This window comes from Idiotropiscis lumnitzeri, unplaced genomic scaffold (genome assembly GCF_059441095.1).
Source record: "Idiotropiscis lumnitzeri isolate Australia: NSW breed Sydney's pygmy pipehorse unplaced genomic scaffold, RoL_Ilum_1.0 HiC_scaffold_342, whole genome shotgun sequence".
In the NCBI taxonomy this organism is placed as follows: Eukaryota; Metazoa; Chordata; class Actinopteri; order Syngnathiformes; family Syngnathidae; genus Idiotropiscis; species Idiotropiscis lumnitzeri.
The window spans coordinates 17,501-27,500 of record NW_028283880.1 but is presented as its reverse complement, the minus strand read 5'-3'; the positions used below and the strand labels follow the sequence as shown (position 1 = coordinate 27,500).

The window sequence follows — 10,000 nt, the reverse complement described above, 5'->3', positions numbered from 1 at the left end:
GATCGGCTCGGGCGTTATCTAGAGTCACCAAAGGGGGGGCCGGGCCGGCGGCACCGCGGAGACCGACAGCCCGCCGGCTGTGAAAGCCGGCGGGCCCGCTGCACCGCGGCAAACCGAACCCGCGTGGGTTTTGGGTCTGATAAATGCGCGCGTCCCCGCGGAGACGGGTCGGCGCTCGTTTGCATGTATTAGCTCTAGAATTGCCACAGTTATCCAAGTAACGGTGGAGCGATCAAAGGAACCATAACTGATTTAATGAGCCATTCGCAGTTTCACTGTATCGGAACCGTGTGTACTTAGACTTGCATGGCTTAATCTTTGAGACAAGCATATGCTACTGGCAGGATCAACCAGGTAGCCCTCGCGTCCGGCGGTCTGTGTTTCTTGCATTGGAACCGGAGCTGAGCGGGGAGCCGGGCGCGGGGACCGGGCGGCGCCCGCGGGAGACGGCCTCCCGCGGGGTTACCCCCGGCGGCACCCCAGCCTCCCTCGTTGTTTTTTCTCTCTCATTTTTTTCGGACGTGGGCTACCGAAATTTCCGTTACCGATTCAGCCCCCGTGCGCGGTGAGGAAGTCGGCTGGGCCTCGGTATGTACTCGGTCCGTAGAGGCCGCGTTACCGCGTGGCGGTCAGTCGCGGGAGGGAGCCGGAGCCGCCCGCACGCCCGCGACCGCAACACGCACTCGGAGGCGGCGTCTTCTGACAGACGCCGGTAGGGTTTGAGAAACATGCTTTTTCGGAAAGGACCGCTCGGCTGACGCGGGCCTGGGCTCCCGCACCCCTCTCGTGGCGGGGCACCCGCGAGCGCGGCGGAACTCCCGTGTAGGGCATCTCTGGGCCCGTGTGGCCGACGGGCACGCGACAGGGTCGTCTCGGTCTCGCGACGAAAGCGGTTTCGCGCTGGTTGGTGCGCTAGAGGTCGATCCGCAGGCCGAAGGAACCGTCCACCCGAACACCCCGGCGCGAGGCCGGGGCCGGCAGGGGCCCTCCGATGGCGGGTCATGCTTGCCAATCGGTCAGTGGTTGGTGTGGTGCAGTACATGTCAGGGTGTGGGTGCGAGATGGGCCGGGAGGACCGCTCCTCCTGCGTCGGACCCCGAGTCATAGGAAGTGCCGTTTTGTCACAACCCCAGGGGTGGGGTGGGTAACGGTAGGGAAGTGCCGGCCAACGCGCAGAGGTCGACCCGCAGGCCGAAGGAACCGTCCACCCGAACACCCCGGCGCGAGGCCGGGGCCGGCGGGGGCCCTCCGATGGCGGGTCATGATTGCCAATCGGTCAGTGGTTATGTGTGTGCTGCGGTGCCGGCCAACGCTCAGAGGTCGACCCGCAGGCCGAAGGAACCGTCCACCCGAACACCCCGGCGCGAGGCCGGGGCCGGCAGGGGCCCTCCGATGGCGGGTCATGATTGCCAATCGGTCAGTGGTTGTGTGTGTGCTGCGGTGCCGGCCAACGCTCAGAGGTCGACCCGCAGGCCGAAGGAACCGTCCACCCGAACACCCCGGCGCGAGGCCGGGGCCGGCAGGGGCCCTCCGATGGCGGGTCATGATTGCCAATCGGTCAGTGGTTATGTGTGTGCTGCGGTGCTGCGGTGCCGGCCAACGCTCAGAGGTCGACCCGCAGGCCGAAGGAACCGTCCACCCGAACACCCCGGCGCGAGGCCGGGGCCGGCAGGGGCCCTCCGATGGCGGGTCATGATTGCCAATCGGTCAGTGGTTGTGTGTGTTGCGGTGGGGCCGGGAGGACCGCTCCTCCTGCGTCGGACCCGGGTCATGGGAAGTGCCGTGTGGCGGTGGTGGGGCCGGGAGGACCGCTCCTCCTGCGTCGGACCCGAGTCATGGGAAGTGCCGTGTGGCGGGGCCGGGAGGACCGCTCCTCCTGCGTCGGACCCGAGTCATAGGAAGTGCCGTGTGGCGGGGCCGGGAGGACCGCTCCTCCTGCGTCGGACCCGAGTCATAGGAAGTGCCGTGTGGTGGGGCCGGGAGGACCGCTCCTCCTGCGTCGGACCCGAGTCATAGGAAGTGCCGTGTTGCGCTGGTGGGGCCGTGCCCGCCAACAGCCTTCAGTGGTCGGATACCACGTTTGCAAGCTCCCCGCTGGAATGGGGACTTAGAAGAAATGAGGGGAAAATTCCCCCGGAGCTCCGTGCCTGAGGGCGGGCTGTGAGCCGCGCCGCGTCCGCCAACAGCCTTCCATGGTCGGACACCATTGTTCGCAAGTTGCCCGCTGGAATGGGCACATAGAAGAAATTTCGAGGATAACATCCACCAGAGCGCCAGGGCGGCCGTTATTGCAGTATGCGTCCGCCTGGCAGCTCTCTTCCGCGGGAACCATTGGGCAATTTCTTTCACGGAGGTGGACATAGAAGAATTTTTGTTTCTAAAAACGTGGTTCCTAAAAATGTGCCCCAGGTGTTTTGGAAAACCCGGGTAAACCTGGGAAGTAGGCAAATGACCCTCTGACTAGGGGGAAAAACGTTTGCCTACTGCAGCGCCCCTAATGCAATTCGGCGGAACTGCAACGCCCCTGGTCGCCTAAACGCTACCCCTGGTCGCCTAAACCTCACCCCTGGTCGCCTAAACCTCACCCCTGGTCGCCTAAAAGTCACCCCTGGTCGCCTAAATTGTCAACCCCTGGTCACCTAAATTGTCAACCCCTGGTCGCCTAAAGGGGACTTAGAAGAAATGAGGGGGCAAATTCCCCCGGAGCTCCGTGCCTGAGGGCGGGCTGTGAGCCGCGCCGCGTCCGCCAACAGCCTTCAGTGGTCGGATACAATGTTTGAAAGGTCCCCGCTGGAAAGGGGACTTAGAAGAAATGAGGCAAATTTCCCCGGAGCTCCGTGCCTGAGGGCGGGCTGTGAGCCGCGCCGCGTCCGCCAACAGCCTTCAGTGGTCGGATACAATGTTTGAAAGGTCCCCGCTGGAAAGGGGACTTAGAAGAAATGAGGCAAATTTCCCCGGAGCTCCGTGCCTGAGTGCGGGCTGTGAGCCGCGCCGCGCCCGCCAACAGCCTTCAGTGGTCGGATACAATGTTTGAAAGTTCCCCGCTGGAAAGGGGACTTAGAAGAAATGAGGCAAATTTCCCCGGAGCTCCGTGCCTGAGGGCGGGCTGTGAGCCGCGCCGCGTCCGCCAACAGCCTTCAGTGGTCGGATACAATGTTTGAAAGGTCCCCGCTGGAAAGGGGACTTAGAAGAAATGAGGCAAATTTCCCCGGAGCTCCGTGCCTGAGTGCGGGCTGTGAGCCGCGCCGCGCCCGCCAACAGCCTTCAGTGGTCGGATACAATGTTTGAAAGTTCCCCGCTGGAAAGGGGACTTAGAAGAAATGAGGCAAATTTCCCCGGAGCTCCGTGCCTGAGGGCGGGCTGTGAGCCGCGCCGCGTCCGCCAACAGCCTTCAGTGGTCGGATACAATGTTTGAAAGGTCCCCGCTGGAAAGGGGACTTAGAAGAAATGAGGCAAATTTCCCCGGAGCTCCGTGCCTGAGGGCGGGCTGTGAGCCGCGCCGCGCCCGCCAACAGCCTTCAGTGGTCGGATACAATGTTTCAAAGTTCCCCGCTGGAAAGGGGACTTAGAAGAAATGAGGCAAATTCACCCGGAGCTCCGTGCCCGAGGGCCGGCTATGAGCCGCGCCGTGCCCGCCAACAGCCTTCCACGGTCGGATACAATGTTTCAAAGTTCCCCGCTGGAAAGGGGACTTAGAAGAAATGAGGCAAATTCACCCGGAGCTCCGTGCCCGAGGGCCGGCTATGAGCCGCGCCGCGCCCGCCAACAGCCTTCCTTTGGTCGGATACAATGTTTCAAAGTTCCCCGCTGGAAAGGGGACTTAGAAGAAATTTGTGAAAATTCACCCGGAGCTCCGTGCCTGAGGGCCGGCTATGAGCCGCGCCGTGCCCGCCAACAGCCTTCCACGGTCGGATACAATGTTTCAAAGTTCCCCGCTGGAAAGGGGACTTAGAAGAAATTTGTGAAAATTCACCCGGAGCTCCGTGCCCGAGGGCCGGCTATGAGCCGCGCCGTGCCCGCCAACAGCCTTCCACGGTCGGATACAATGTTTCAAAGTTCCCCGCTGGAAAGGGGACTTAGAAGAAATTTGTGAAAATTCACCCGGAGCTCCGTGCCTGAGGGCCGGCTATGAGCCGCGCCGTGCCCGCCAACAGCCTTCCACGGTCGGATACAATGTTTCAAAGTTCCCCGCTGGAAAGGGGACTTAGAAGAAATTTGTGAAAATTCACCCGGAGCTCCGTGCCCGAGGGCCGGCTATGAGCCGCGCCGTGCCCGCCAACAGCCTTCCACGGTCGGATACAATGTTTCAAAGTTCCCCGCTGGAAAGGGGACTTAGAAGAAATTTGTGAAAATTCACCCGGAGCTCCGTGCCTGAGGGCCGGCTATGAGCCGCGCCGTGCCCGCCAACAGCCTTCCACGGTCGGATACAATGTTTCAAAGTTCCCCGCTGGAAAGGGGACTTAGAAGAAATTAGGCAACTTTCCCCGGAGCTCCATGCCTGAGTGCGGGCTGTTTGCCGCGCCGTGCCCGCCAACAGCCTTCAGTGGTCGGATACAATGTTTCAAAGTTCCCCGCTGGAAAGGGGACTTAGAAGAAATTATGAATATTTTTGTTTCTAAAAACGTGATCCCTGAAAATGTGCCCCAGGTGTTTTGGAAAACCCGGGTAAACCTGGGAAGTAGGCAAATGACCCTCTGACTAGGGGGGAAGAACGTTTGCCTACTGCAGCGCCCCTAATGCAATTCGGCGGAACTGCAACGCCCCTGGTCGCCTAAACGCTACCCCTGGTCGCCTAAAAGCTACCCCTGGTCGCCTAAAAGCTACCCCTGGTCGCCTAAACGCTACCCCTGGTCGCCTAAACGCTACCCCTGGTCGCCTAAACGCTACCCCTGGTCACCTAAACGCTACCCCTGGTCGCCTAAACGCTTCCCCTGGTCACCTAAACGCTACCCCTGGTCGCCTAAACGCTACCCCTGGTCGCCTAACTGACCCCTCGTGTGTGGGGATCAACGTTTGCCTACTAGGGCGTCCTCCGGCGGCCTCTCGGCAGTACTGCAGGCCCATTTTAGCCGAGCCCATTGAAATGAATGGGGGAATTTTATACGTTTTTGCCTTTTTTTTCCCCCCCTCGTTCTTTTTGTATTTATTCATTTATTTCAACTTTTACCGACTCAACCGCCCTCCGGCGTGCCCTCGGCGGTCCCGCAAGCCCAATTCGGCCGAGCCCATTGAAATGAATGGGGGAATTTTATACGTTTTTGCCTTTTTTTCCCCCCCTCGTTCTTTTTGTATTTATTCATTTATTTCAACTTTTACCGACTCAACCGCCCTCCGGCGTGCCCTCGGCGGTCCCGCAAGCCCAATTCGGCCGAGCCCATTGAAATGAATGGGGGAATTTTATACGTTTTTGCCTTTTTTTTTCCCCCCTCGTCCTTTTTGTATTTATTTACTTATTTCAACCTTTACCGACTTAGGGGCCGCTTTGCACCGCCTGTGCCCGGGGAAGGTGCTCCTATTCGGGCCAAGTGTGACACACGCCCGCCCTCCTCCTCCGGAGCTTCCATGAGGGTAGACTTAGGGGCCGCTTGGCACCGCCTGTGCCCGGGGAAGGTGCTCATATTCGGCTTCACTGTCAGGCAGCATGCACTCCTCCTCCGGAGCTTCCATTTGGGCAAACTTAGGGGCCGCTTGGCACCGCCCGTGCCCGGGGAAGGTGCTCCTATTCGGGCCAAGTGTGACACACGCCCGCACTCCTCCTCCGGAGCTTCCATTTGGGCAAACTTAGGGGCCGCTTGGCACCGCCTGTGCCCGGGGAAGGTGCTCATATTCGGCTTCACTGTCACACAGCATGCACTCCTCCTCCGGAGCTTCCATAAGGGCAAACTTAGGGGCCGCTTGGCACCGCCTGTGCCCGGGGAAGGTGCTCATATTCGGCTTCACTGTCACACAGCGTGCACTCCTCCTCCGGAGCTTCCATTTGGGCAAACTTAGGGGCCGCTTGGCACCGTCTGTGCCCGGGGAAGGTGCTCATATTCGGGCCAAGTGTGACACACGCCCGCACTCCTCCTCCGGAGCTTCCATGAGGGTAGACTTAGGGGCCGCTTGGCACCGCCTGTGCCCGGGGAAGGTGCTCATAGTCGGCTTCACTGTCAGGCAGCATGCACTCCTCCTCCGGAGCTTCCATTTGGGCAAACTTAGGGGCCGCTTGGCACCGTCTGTGCCCGGGGAAGGTGCTCATATTCGGGCCAAGTGTGACACACGCCCGCACTCCTCCTCCGGAGCTTCCATTTGGGCAAACTTAGGGGCCGCTTGGCACCGCCTGTGCCCGGGGAAGGTGCTCATATTCGGGCCAAGTGTGACACACGCCCGCACTCCTCCTCCGGAGCTTCCATTTGGGCAAACTTAGGGGCCGCTTGGCACCGCCTGTGCCCGGGGAAGGTGCTCATATTCGGGCCAAGTGTGACACACGCCCGCACTCCTCCTCCGGAGCTTCCATAAGGGCAAACTTAGGGGCCGCTTGGCACCGTCTGTGCCCGGGGAAGGTGCTCCTCTCCGGGCTAAGTGTGACACACGCCCGCACTCCTCCCCCGGAGCTTCCATTAGGGCAAACTTAGGGGCCGCTTGGCACCGCCTGTGCCCGGGGAAGGTGCTCATATTCGGCTTCACTGTCAGGCAGCATGCACTCATCCTCCGGAGCTTCCATAAGGGCAAACTTAGGGGCCGCTTGGCACCGCCTGTGCCCGGGGAAGGTGCTCCTCTCCGGGCTAAGTGTGACACACGCCCGCACTCCTCCCCCGGAGCTTCCATTAGGGCAAACTTAGGGGCCGCTTGGCACCGCCTGTGCCCGGGGAAGGTGCTCATATTCGGCTTCACTGTCAGGCAGCATGCACTCCTCCTCCGGAGCTTCCATTTGGGCAAACTTAGGGGCCGCTTGGCACCGTCTGTGCCCGGGGAAGGTGCTCCTATTCGGGCCAAGTGTGACACACGCCCGCACTCCTCCTCCGGAGCTTCCATTAGGGCAAACTTAGGGGCCGCTTGGCACCGCCTGTGCACGGGGAAGGTGCTCCTATTCGGCTTCACTGTCACACAGCATGCACTCCTCCTCCGGAGCTTCCATAAGGGCAAACTTAGGGGCCGCTTGGCACCGTCTGTGCCCGGGGAAGGTGCTCCTATTCGGGCCAAGTGTGACACACGCCCGCACTCCTCCTCCGGAGCTTCCATAAGGGTAGACTTAGGGGCCGCTTGGCACCGTCTGTGCCCGGGGAAGGTGCTCCTATTCGGCTTCACTGTCACACAGCATGCACTCCTCCTCCGGAGCTTCCATAAGGGCAAACTTAGGGGCCGCTTGGCACCGTCTGTGCCCGGGGAAGGTGCTCCTATTCGGCTTCACTGTCAGGCAGCATGCACTCCTCCTCCGGAGCTTCCATAAGGGTAGACTTAGGGGCCGCTTGGCACGGCCTGTGCCCGGGGAAGGTCCTCATATTCGGGCCAAGTGTGACACACGCCCGCCCTCCTCCTCCGGAGTTTCCATGAGGGTAAACTTAGGGGCCGCTTGGCACCGCCTGTGCCCGGGGAAGGTGCTCATATTCGGGCCAAGTGTGACACACGCCCGCACTCCTCCTCCGGAGCTTCCATTTGGGCAAACTTAGGGGCCGCTTGGCACCGCCTGTGCCCGGGGAAGGTGCTCATATTCGGCTTCACTGTCAGGCAGCATGCACTCCTCCTCCGGAGCTTCCATTTGGGCAAACTTAGGGGCCGCTTGGCACCGCCTGTGCCCGGGGAAGGTGCTCATATTCGGCTTCACTGTCAGGCAGCATGCACTCCTCCTCCGGAGCTTCCATTAGGGCAAACTTAGGGGCCGCTTGGCACCGTCTGTGCCCGGGGAAGGTGCTCCTATTCGGCTTCACTGTCATGCAGCATGCACTCCTCCTCCGGAGCTTCCATTTGGGCAAACTTAGGGGCCGCTTGGCACCGTCTGTGCCCGGGGAAGGTGCTCATATTCGGCTTCACTGTCAGGCAGCATGCACTCCTCCTCCGGAGCTTCCATTTGGGCAAACTTAGGGGCCGCTTGGCACCGCCTGTGCCCGGGGAAGGTGCTCATATTCGGCTTCACTGTCACACAGCGTGCACTCCTCCTCCGGAGCTTCCATTTGGGCAAACTTAGGGGCCGCTTGGCACCGTCTGTGCCCGGGGAAGGTGCTCATATTCGGGCCAAGTGTGACACACGCCCGCACTCCTCCTCCGGAGCTTCCATGAGGGTAGACTTAGGGGCCGCTTGGCACCGTCTGTGCCCGGGGAAGGTGCTCATATTCGGGCCAAGTGTGACACACGCCCGCACTCCTCCTCCGGAGCTTCCATAAGGGCAAACTTAGGGGCCGCTTGGCACCGTCTGTGCCCGGGGAAGGTGCTCCTATTCGGCTTCACTGTCACACAGCATGCACTCCTCCTCCGGAGCTTCCATAAGGGCAAACTTAGGGGCCGCTTGGCACCGTCTGTGCCCGGGGAAGGTGCTCCTATTCGGCTTCACTGTCACACAGCATGCACTCCTCCTCCGGAGCTTCCATAAGGGCAAACTTAGGGGCCGCTTGGCACCGTCTGTGCCCGGGGAAGGTGCTCCTATTCGGCTTCACTGTCACACAGCATGCACTCCTCCTCCGGAGCTTCCATGAGGGTAGACTTAGGGGCCACTTGGCACCGCCTGTGCCCGGGGAAGGTGCTCATATTCGGCTTCACTGTCCGGAGCTTCCATTAGGGCAAACTTAGGGGCCACTTGGCACCGCCTGTGCCCGGGGAAGGTGCTCCTCTCCGGGCTAAGTGTGACACACGCCCGCACTCCTCCCCCGGAGCTTCCATTAGGGCAAACTTAGGGGCCGCTTGGCACCGCCTGTGCCCGGGGAAGGTGCTCATATTCGGCTTCACTGTCAGGCAGCATGCACTCCTCCTCCGGAGCTTCCATTTGGGCAAACTTAGGGGCCGCTTGGCACCGTCTGTGCCCGGGGAAGGTGCTCCTATTCGGGCCAAGTGTGACACACGCCCGCACTCCTCCTCCGGAGCTTCCATTAGGGCAAACTTAGGGGCCGCTTGGCACCGCCTGTGCACGGGGAAGGTGCTCCTATTCGGCTTCACTGTCACACAGCATGCACTCCTCCTCCGGAGCTTCCATAAGGGCAAACTTAGGGGCCGCTTGGCACCGTCTGTGCCCGGGGAAGGTGCTCCTATTCGGGCCAAGTGTGACACACGCCCGCACTCCTCCTCCGGAGCTTCCATAAGGGTAGACTTAGGGGCCGCTTGGCACCGCCTGTGCCCGGGGAAGGTGCTCATATTCGGCTTCACTGTCACACAGCGTGCACTCCTCCTCCGGAGCTTCCATTTGGGCAAACTTAGGGGCCGCTTGGCACCGTCTGTGCCCGGGGAAGGTGCTCATATTCGGGCCAAGTGTGACACACGCCCGCACTCCTCCTCCGGAGCTTCCATGAGGGTAGACTTAGGGGCCGCTTGGCACCGCCTGTGCCCGGGGAAGGTGCTCATAGTCGGCTTCACTGTCAGGCAGCATGCACTCCTCCTCCGGAGCTTCCATTTGGGCAAACTTAGGGGCCGCTTGGCACCGTCTGTGCCCGGGGAAGGTGCTCATATTCGGGCCAAGTGTGACACACGCCCGCACTCCTCCTCCGGAGCTTCCATTTGGGCAAACTTAGGGGCCGCTTGGCACCGCCTGTGCCCGGGGAAGGTGCTCATATTCGGGCCAAGTGTGACACACGCCCGCACTCCTCCTCCGGAGCTTCCATTTGGGCAAACTTAGGGGCCGCTTGGCACCGCCTGTGCCCGGGGAAGGTGCTCATATTCGGGCCAAGTGTGACACACGCCCGCACTCCTCCTCCGGAGCTTCCATAAGGGCAAACTTAGGGGCCGCTTGGCACCGTCTGTGCCCGGGGAAGGTGCTCCTCTCCGGGCTAAGTGTGACACACGCCCGCACTCCTCCCCCGGAGCTTCCATTAGGGCA

The 10,000-nt window shown here is 61.3% G+C and overlaps 1 non-coding gene across 1 annotated transcript in view; it reads right to left on the bottom strand.

The window, feature by feature from the left end:
• The window catches only part of LOC148314286 (18S ribosomal RNA), a 1,933-nt gene extending 1,576 nt beyond the window's left edge, over nt 1-357 (bottom strand). Inside the window, exon 1 of the ribosomal RNA XR_015841849.1 lies at nt 1-357. This exon is cut by the window's left edge and continues 1,576 nt beyond it. This is a non-coding gene — a ribosomal RNA (18S ribosomal RNA).
• Between the last annotated feature and the right edge of the window lie 9,643 nt (nt 358-10,000).